This window comes from Ambystoma mexicanum, chromosome 4q (assembly GCF_040938575.1).
Source record: "Ambystoma mexicanum isolate Mex_15411 chromosome 4q, UKY_AmexF1_1, whole genome shotgun sequence".
Lineage (NCBI taxonomy): Eukaryota > Metazoa > Chordata > Amphibia > Caudata > Ambystomatidae > Ambystoma > Ambystoma mexicanum.
This window is the reverse complement of record NC_090928.1, coordinates 526,688,995-526,698,994: the sequence shown is the minus strand read 5'-3', so window position 1 is coordinate 526,698,994 and position 10,000 is coordinate 526,688,995. Positions and strand designations below refer to the sequence as shown.

The following is a 10,000-nucleotide window of genomic DNA, read 5'->3' as shown; positions in this document are numbered from 1 at the left end:
AAAGTCTCTTTACAATATTTGCAATATTTTCATTGTTAACATGCAATATATGAATGCATGTCTGGATGATGAGTAATGGGGCAATACCACACCTTAATGTATTCACTGTAAAAGAAAAAGTATGTATCATCTTACTATAAAATAAAGTGGAGAAAACACAAATAAGACTTTTTTCCACACAGGTTTAATCGGCTATTTCCTGATATTCTTCAATGCGTTCGGATATTGACTGGTAATTGTGTTTGATACTTTCTTAGACTATTTCTGCCTCTGGCTGATGTGTATTTTCTTTCCAAACTCCACCAGAGCCTATGATTACACAGCATCCTATCTGTGGAAAACGGCAGTGCAGGGATAGGGAAGAAAACTATAGGCATCCAAAGGAGCCCGGCTAGCTCAGTCGGTAGAGCATGAGACTCTTAATCTCAGGGGCGTGGGTTCGCGCCCCACGTTGGGCGAAAACAACTAAAATTTTAGTGCTTTTTGACCAAAAAAATAGAAATTGAAAGTCTCTTTACAATATTTGCAATATTTTCATTGTTAACATGCAATATATGAATGCATGTCTGGATGATGTGTAATGGGGCAATACCACACCTTAATGTATTCACTGTAAAAGAAAAAGTATGTATCATCTTACTATAAAATAAAGTGGAGAAAACACAAATAAGACTTTTTTCCACACAGGTTTAATCGGCTATTTCCTGATATTCTTCAATGCGTTCTGATATTGACTGGTAATTGTGTTTGATACTTTCTTAGACTATTTCCTCCTCTGGCTGATGTGTATTTTCTTTCCAAACTCCACCAGAGCCTATGATTACACAGCATCCTATCCGTGGAAAGCGGCAGTGCAGGGATAGGGAAGAAAACTATAGGCATCCATAGGAGCCCGGCTAGCTCAGTCGGTAGAGCATGAGACTCTTAATCTCAGGGTCGTGGGTTCGAGCCCCACGTTGGGCGAAAACAACTAAAATTTTAGTGCTTTTTGACCAAAATAATAGAAATTGAAAGTCTCTTTGCAATATTTTCATTGTTAACATGCAATATATGAATGCATGTCTGGATGATGTGTAATGGGGCAATACCATACCTTAATGTATTCACTGTAAAAGAAAAAGTATGCATCATCTTACTATAAAATAAAGTGGAGAAAACACAAATAAGACTTTTTTCCACACAGGTTTAATCGGCTATTTCCTGATATTCTTTAATGCGTTCTGATATTGACTGGTAATTGTGTTTGATACTTTCTTAGACTATTTCTGCCTCTGGCTGATGTGTATTTTCTTTCCAAACTCCACCAGAGCCTATGATTACACAGCATCCTATCTGTGGAAAGCGGCAGTGCAGGGATAGGGAAGAAAACTATAGGCATCCAAAGGAGCCCGGCTAGCTCAGTCGGTAGAGCATGAGACTCTTAATCTCAGGGTCGTGGGTGCGAGCCCCACGTTGGGCAAAAACAACTAAAATTTTAGTGCTTTTTGACCAAAAAATAGAAATTGAAAGTCTCTTTACAATATTTGCAATATTTTCATTGTTAACATGCAATATATGAATGCATGTCTGGATGATGTGTAATGGGGCAATACCACACCTTAATGTATTCACTGTAAAAGAAAAAGTATGTATCATCTTACTATAAAATAAAGTGGAGAAAACACAAATAAGACTTTTTTCCACACATGTTTAATCGGCTATTTCCTGATATTCTTCAATGCGTTCTGATATTGACTGGTAATTGTGTTTGATACTTTCTTAGACTATTTCTGCCTCTGGCTGATGTGTATTTTCTTTCCAAACTCCACCAGAGCCTATGATTACACAGCATCCTATCTGTGGAAAGCGGCAGTGCAGGGATAGGGAAGAAAACTATAGGCATCCAAAAGAGCCTGGCTAGCTCAGTCGGTAGAGCATGAGACTCTTAATCTCAGGGTCGTGGGTTCAAGCCCCACGTTGGGTGAAAACAACTAAAATTTTCGTGCTTTTTGACCAAAAAAATAGAAATTGAAAGTCTCTTTACAATATTTGCAATATTTTCATTGTTAACATGCAATATATGAATGCATGTCTGGATGATGTGTAATGGGGCAATACCACACCTTAATGTATTCACTGTAAAAGAAAAAGTATGTATCATCTTACTATAAAATAAAGTGGAGAAAACACAAATAAGACTTTTTTCCACACAGGTTTAATCGGCTATTTCCTGATATTCTTCAATGCGTTCGGATATTGACTGGTAATTGTGTTTGATACTTTCTTAGACTATTTCTGCCTCTGGCTGATGTGTATTTTCTTTCCAAACTCCACCAGAGCCTATGATTACACAGCATCCTATCTGTGGAAAACGGCAGTGCAGGGATAGGGAAGAAAACTATAGGCATCCAAAGGAGCCCAGCTAGCTCAGTCGGTAGAGCATGAGACTCTTAATCTCAGGGGTGTGGGTTCGCGCCCCACGTTGGGCGAAAACAACTAAAATTTTATTGCTTTTTGACCAAAAAAATAGAAATTGAAAGTCTCTTTACAATATTTGCAATATTTTCATTGTTAACATGCAATATATGAATGCATGTCTGGATGATGTGTAATGGGGCAATACCACACCTTAATGTATTCACTGTAAAAGAAAAAGTATGTATCATCTTACTATAAAATAAAGTGGAGAAAACACAAATAAGACTTTTTTCCACACAGGTTTAATCGGCTATTTCCTGATATTCTTCAATGCGTTCTGATATTGACTGGTAATTGTGTTTGATACTTTCTTAGACTATTTCCTCCTCTGGCTGATGTGTATTTTCTTTCCAAACTCCACCAGAGCCTATGATTACACAGCATCCTATCCGTGGAAAGCGGCAGTGCAGGGATAGGGAAGAAAACTATAGGCATCCATAGGAGCCCGGCTAGCTCAGTCTGTAGAGCATGAGACTCTTAATCTCAGGGTCGTGGGTTCGAGCCCCACGTTGGGCGAAAACAACTAAAATTTTAGTGCTTTTTGACCAAAATAATAGAAATTGAAAGTCTCTTTGCAATATTTTCATTGTTAACATGCAATATATGAATGCATGTCTGGATGATGTGTAATGGGGCAATACCATACCTTAATGTATTCACTGTAAAAGAAAAAGTATGCATCATCTTACTATAAAATAAAGTGGAGAAAACACAAATAAGACTTTTTTCCACACAGGTTTAATCGGCTATTTCCTGATATTCTTCAATGCGTTCTGATATTGACTGGTAATTGTGTTTGATACTTTCTTAGACTATTTCTGCCTCTGGCTGATGTGTATTTTCTTTCCAAACTCCACCAGAGCCTATGATTACACAGCATCCTATCTGTGGAAAGCGGCAGTGCAGGGATAGGGAAGAAAACTATAGGCATCCAAAGGAGCCCGGCTAGCTCAGTCGGTAGAGCATGAGACTCTTAATTTCAGGGTCGTGGGTGCGAACCCCACGTTGGGCGAAAACAACTAAAATTTTAGTGCTTTTTGACCAAAAAAATATAAATTGAAAGTCTCTTTGCAATATTTGCAATATTTTGATTGTTAACATGCAATATATGAATGCATGTCTGGATGATGTGTAATGGGGCAATACCACACCTTAATGTATTCACTGTAAAAGAAAAAGTATGTATCATCTTACTATAAAATAAAGTGGAGAAAACACAAATAAGACTTTTTTCCACACAGGTTTAATCGGCTATTTCCTGATATTCTTCAATGCGTTCTGATATTGACTGGTAATTGTGTTTGATACTTTCTTAGACTATTTCTGCCTCTGGCTGATGTGTATTTTCTTTCCAAACTCCACCAGAGCCTATGATTACACAGCATCCTATCTGTGGAAAACGGCAGTGCAGGGATAGGGAAGAAAACTATATGCATCCAAAGGAGCCCGGCTAGCTCAGTCGGTAGAGCATGAGACTCTTAATCTCAGGGTCATGGGTGCGAGCCCCACGTTGGGCGAAAACAACTAAAATTTTAATGCTTTTTGACCAAAAAAATAGAAATTGAAAGTCTCTTTACAATATTTGCAATATTTTGATTGTTAACATGCAATATATGAATGCATGTCTGGATGATGTGTAATGGGGCAATACCACACCTTAATGTATTCACTGTAAAAGAAAAAGTATGTATCATCTTACTATAAAATAAAGTGGAGAAAACACAAATAAGACTTTTTTCCACACAGGTTTAATCGGCTATTTCCTGATATTCTTCAATGCGTTCTGATATTGACTGGTAATTGTGTTTGATACTTTCTTAGACTATTTCTGCCTCTGGCTGATGTGTATTTTCTTTCCAAACTCCACCAGAGCCTATGATTACACAGCATCCTATCTGTGGAAAACGGCAGTGCAGGGATAGGGAAGAAAACTATAGGCATTCAAAGGAGCCCGGCTAGCTCAGTCGGTAGAGCATGAGACTCTTAATCTCAGGGTCGTGGGTTCGAGCCCCACGTTGGGCGAAAACAACTAAAATTGTAGTGCTTTTTGACCAAAAAAATACATCCTATCTGTGGAAAACGGCAGTGCAGGGATAGGGAAGGAAACTATAGGCATCCAAAGGAGCCCGGCTAGCTCAGTCGGTAGCGCATGAGACTCTTAATCTCAGGGTCGTGGGATCGAGCCCCACGTTGGGCGAAAACTAAAATTGTAGTGCTTTTTGACCAAAAAAATACATCCTATCTGTGGAAAGCGGCAGTGCAGGGATAGGGAACAAAACGTTGGGCGAAAACAACTAAAATTTTAGTGCTTTTTGACCAAAAAAATAGAAATTGAAAGTCTCTTTACAATATTTGCAATATTTTCATTGTTAACATGCAATATATGAATGCATGTCTGGATGATGTGTAATGGGGCAATACCACACCTTAATGTATTCACTGTAAAAGAAAAAGTATGTATCATCTTACTATAAAATAAAGTGGAGAAAACACAAATAAGACTTTTTTCCACACAGGTTTAATCGGCTATTTCCTGATATTCTTCAATGCGTTCTGATATTGACTGGTAATTGTGTTTGATACTTTCTTAGACTATTTCTGCCTCTGGCTGATGTGTATTTTCTTTCCAAACTCCACCAGAGCCTATGATTACACAGCATCCTATCTGTGGAAAGCGGCAGTGCAGGGATAGGGAAGAAAACTATAGGCATCCAAAGGTGCCCGGCTAGCTCAGTCGGTAGAGCATGAGACTCTTAATCTCAGGGTCGTGGGTTCGAGCCCCACGTTGGGCGAAAACAACTAAAATTGTAGTGCTTTTTGACCAAAAAAATAGAAATTGAAAGTCTCTTTGCAATATTTTCATTGTTAACATGCAATATATGAATGCATGTCTGGATGATGTGTAATGGGGCAATTCCACACCTTAATGTATTCACAGTAAAAGAAAAAGTATGTATCATCTTACTATAAAATAAAGTGGAGAAAACACAAATAAGACTTGTTTCCACACAGGTTTAATCGGCTATTTCCTGATATTCTTCAATGCGTTCTGATATTGACTGGAAATTGTGTTTGATACTTTCTTAGACTATTTCTGCCTCTGGCTGATGTGTATTTTCTTTCCAAACTCCACCAGAGCCTATGATTACACAGCATCCTATCTGTGGAAAACGGCAGTGCAGGGATAGGGAAGAAAACTATAGGCATCCAAAGGAGCCCGGCTAGCTCAGTCGGTAGAGCATGAGACTCTTAATCTCAGGGTCGTGGGTTTGAGCCCCACGTTGGGCGAAAACAACTAAAATTGTAGTGCTTTTTGACCAAAAAAATACATCCTATCTGTGGAAAGCGGCAGTGCAGGGATAGGGAACAAAACGTTGGGCGAAAACAACTAAAATTTTAGTGCTTTTTGACCAACAAAATAGAAATTGAAAGTCTCTTTACAATATTTGCAATATTTTGATTGTTAACATGCAATATATGAATGCATGTCTGGATGATGTGTAATGGGGCAATACCACACCTTAATGTATTCACTGTAAAAGAAAAAGTATGTATCATCTTACTATAAAATAAAGTGGAGAAAACACAAATAAGACTTTTTTCCACACAGGTTTAATCGGCTATTTCCTGATATTCTTCAATGCGTTCTGATATTGACTGGTAATTGTGTTTGATTCTTTCTTAGGCTATTTATGCCTCTGGCTGATGTGTATTTTCTTTCCAAACTCCACCAGAGCCTATGATTACACAGCATCCTATCTGTGGAAAACGGCAGTGCAGGGATAGGGAAGAAAACTATAGGCATCCAAAGGAGCCCGGCTAGCTCAGTCAGTAGAGCATGAGACTCTTAATCTCAGGGTCGTGGGTTTGAGCCCCACGTTGGGCGAAAACAACTAAAGTTTTAGTGCTTTTTGACCAAAAAAATAGAAATTGAAAGTCTCTTTACAATATTTGCAATATTTTCATTGTTAACATGCAATATATGAATGCATGTCTGGATGATGTGTAATGGGGCAATACCACACCTTAATGTATTCACTGTAAAAGAAAAAGTATGTATCATCTTACTATAAAATAAAGTGGAGAAAACACAAATAAGACTTTTTTCCACACAGGTTTAATCGGCTATTTCCTGATATTCTTCAATGCGTTCTGATATTGACTGGTAATTGTGTTTGATACTTTCTTAGACTATTTCTGCCTCTGGCTGATGTGTATTTTCTTTCCAAACTCCACCAGAGCCTATGATTACACAGCATCCTATCTGTGGAAAGCGGCAGTGCAGGGATAGGGAAGAAAACTATAGGCATCCAAAGGTGCCCGGCTAGCTCAGTCGGTAGAGCATGAGACTCTTAATCTCAGGGTCGTGGGTTCGAGCCCCACGTTGGGCGAAAACAACTAAAATTGTAGTGCTTTTTGACCAAAAAAATAGAAATTGAAAGTCTCTTTGCAATATTTTCATTGTTAACATGCAATATATGAATGCATGTCTGGATGATGTGTAATGGGGCAATATCACACCTTAATGTATTCACAGTAAAAGAAAAAGTACGTATCATCTTACTATAAAATAAAGTGGAGAAAACACAAATAAGACTTGTTTCCACACAGGTTTAATCGGCTATTTCCTGATATTCTTCAATGCGTTCTGATATTGACTGGAAATTGTGTTTGATACTTTCTTAGACTATTTCTGCCTCTGGCTGATGTGTATTTTCTTTCCAAACTCCACCAGAGCCTATGATTACACAGCATCCTATCTGTGGAAAACGGCAGTGCAGGGATAGGGAAGAAAACTATAGGCATCCAAAGGAGCCCGGCTAGCTCAGTCGGTAGAGCATGAGACTCTTAATCTCAGGGTCGTGGGTTTGAGCCCCACGTTGGGCGAAAACAACTAAAATTGTAGTGCTTTTTGACCAAAAAAATACATCCTATCTGTGGAAAGCGGCAGTGCAGGGATAGGGAACAAAACGTTGGGCGAAAACAACTAAAATTTTAGTGCTTTTTGACCAACAAAATAGAAATTGAAAGTCTCTTTACAATATTTGCAATATTTTGATTGTTAACATGCAATATATGAATGCATGTCTGGATGATGTGTAATGGGGCAATACCACACCTTAATGTATTCACTGTAAAAGAAAAAGTATGTATCATCTTACTATAAAATAAAGTGGAGAAAACACAAATAAGACTTTTTTCCACACAGGTTTAATCGGCTATTTCCTGATATTCTTCAATGCGTTCTGATATTGACTGGTAATTGTGTTTGATTCTTTCTTAGGCTATTTATGCCTCTGGCTGATGTGTATTTTCTTTCCAAACTCCACCAGAGCCTATGATTACACAGCATCCTATCTGTGGAAAGCGGCAGTGCAGGGATAGGGAAGAAAACTATAGGCATCCAAAGGAGCCCGGCTAGCTCAGTTGGTAGAGCATGAGACTCTTAATCTCAGGGTCGTGGGTTCGAGCCCCACGTTGGGCGAAAACAAATAAAATTTTAGTGCTTTTTGACCAAAAAAATAGAAATTGAAAGTCTCTTTACAATATTTGCAATATTTTGATTGTTAACATGCAATATATGAATGCATGTCTGGATGATGTGTAATGGGGCAATACCACACCTTAATGTATTCACTGTAAAAGAAAAAGTATGTATCATCTTACTATAAAATAAAGTGGAGAAAACACAAATAAGACTTTTTTCCACACAGGTTTAATCGGCTATTTCCTGATATTCTTCAATGCGTTCTGATATTGTCTGGTAATTGTGTTTGATACTTTCTTAGACTATTTCTGCCTCTGGCTGATGTGTATTTTCTTTCCAAACTCCACCAGAGCCTATGATTACACAGCATCCTATCTGTGGAAAGCGGCAGTGCAGGGATAGGGAAGAAAACTATAGGCATCCAAAGGTGCCCGGCTAGCTCAGTCGGTAGAGCATGAGACTCTTAATCTCAGGGTCGTGGGTTCGAGCCCCACTTTGGGCGAAAACAACTAAAATTGTAGTGCTTTTTGACCAAAAAAATAGAAATTGAAAGTCTCTTTGCAATATTTTCATTGTTAACATGCAATATATGAATGCATGTCTGGATGATGTGTAATGGGGCAATACCACACCTTAATGTATTCACTGTAAAAGAAAAAGTATGTATCATCTTACTATAAAATAAAGTGGAGAAAACACAAATAAGACTTTTTTCCACACAGGTTTAATCGGCTATTTCCTGATATTCTTCAATGCGTTCTGATATTGACTGGTAATTGTGTTTGATACTTTCTTAGACTATTTCTGCCTCTGGCTGATGTGTATTTTCTTTCCAAACTCCACCAGAGCCTATGATTACACAGCATCCTATCTGTGGAAAGCGGCAGTGCAGGGATAGGGAAGAAAACTACACGCATCCAAAGGAGCCCGGCTAGCTCAGTCGGTAGAGCATGAGACTCTTAATCTCAGGGTCGTGGGTTCGAGCCCCACGTTGGGCAAAAACAACTAACATTTTAGTGCTTTTTGACCAAAAAAATAGAAATTGAAAGTCTCTTTACAATATTTGCAATATTTTCATTGTTAACATGCAATATATGAATGCATGTCTGGATGATGTGTAATGGGGCAATACCACACCTTAATGTATTCACAGTAAAAGAAAAAGTATGTATCATCTTACTATAAAATAAAGTGGAGAAAACACAAATAAGACTTGTTTCCACACAGGTTTAATCGGCTATTTCCTGATATTCTTCAATGCGTTCTGATATTGACTGGAAATTGTGTTTGATACTTTCTTAGACTATTTCTGCCTCTGGCTGATGTGTATTTTCTTTCCAAACTCCACCAGAGCCTATGATTACACAGCATCCAATCTGTGGAAAACGGCAGTGCAGGGATAGGGAAGAAAACTATAGGCGTCCAAAGGAGCCCGGCTAGCTCAGTCGGTAGAGCATGAGACTCTTAATCTCAGGGTCGTGGGTTCGAGCCCCACGTTGGGCGAAAACAACTAAAATTGTAGTGCTTTTTGACTAAAAAAATACATCCTATCTGTGGAAAGCGGCAGTGCAGGGATAGGGAAGAAAACGTTGGGCGAAAACAACTAAAATTTTAGTGCTTTTTGACCAAAAAAATAGAAATTGAAAGTCTCTTTACAATATTTGCAATATTTTGATTGTTAACATGCAATATATGAATGCATGTCTGGATGATGTGTAATGGGGCAATACCACACCTTAATGTATTCACTGTAAAAGAAAAAGTATGTATCATCTTACTATAAAATAAAGTGGAGAAATCACAAATAAGACTTTTTTCCACACAGGTTTAATCGGCTATTTCCTGATATTCTTCAATGCGTTCTGATATTGACTGGTAATTGTGTTTGATACTTTCTTAGACTATTTCTGCCTCTGGCTGATGTGTATTTTCTTTCCAAACTCCACCAGAGCCTATGATTACACAGCATCCTATCTGTGGAAAACGGCAGTGCAGGGATAGGGAAGAAAACTATAGGCATCCAAAGGAGCCCGGCTAGCTCAGTCGGTAGAGCAT

At 38.3% G+C, this 10,000-nt stretch overlaps 7 non-coding genes across 7 annotated transcripts; all 7 read left to right on the top strand.

The window, feature by feature from the left end:
* The first annotated feature begins 890 nt into the window (after window positions 1-890).
* Window positions 891-963, top strand: TRNAK-CUU (transfer RNA lysine (anticodon CUU)). Its single transcript has one exon. It is a non-coding gene; the product is annotated as a tRNA-Lys (tRNA).
* Window positions 964-4,406: 3,443 nt separating this feature from the next.
* TRNAK-CUU (transfer RNA lysine (anticodon CUU)) lies at window positions 4,407-4,479 on the top strand. Its single transcript has one exon. It is a non-coding gene; the product is annotated as a tRNA-Lys (tRNA).
* A 697-nt stretch (window positions 4,480-5,176) lies between these two features.
* On the top strand, window positions 5,177-5,249 carry TRNAK-CUU (transfer RNA lysine (anticodon CUU)). Its single transcript has one exon. It is a non-coding gene; the product is annotated as a tRNA-Lys (tRNA).
* Window positions 5,250-6,775: 1,526 nt separating this feature from the next.
* Window positions 6,776-6,848, top strand: TRNAK-CUU (transfer RNA lysine (anticodon CUU)). Its single transcript has one exon. It is a non-coding gene; the product is annotated as a tRNA-Lys (tRNA).
* Window positions 6,849-7,869: 1,021 nt separating this feature from the next.
* TRNAK-CUU (transfer RNA lysine (anticodon CUU)) lies at window positions 7,870-7,942 on the top strand. The gene has a single exon. It is a non-coding gene; the product is annotated as a tRNA-Lys (tRNA).
* Window positions 7,943-8,870: 928 nt separating this feature from the next.
* TRNAK-CUU (transfer RNA lysine (anticodon CUU)) lies at window positions 8,871-8,943 on the top strand. The gene has a single exon. It is a non-coding gene; the product is annotated as a tRNA-Lys (tRNA).
* A 432-nt stretch (window positions 8,944-9,375) lies between these two features.
* On the top strand, window positions 9,376-9,448 carry TRNAK-CUU (transfer RNA lysine (anticodon CUU)). The gene has a single exon. It is a non-coding gene; the product is annotated as a tRNA-Lys (tRNA).
* Window positions 9,449-10,000: the final 552 nt, after the last annotated feature.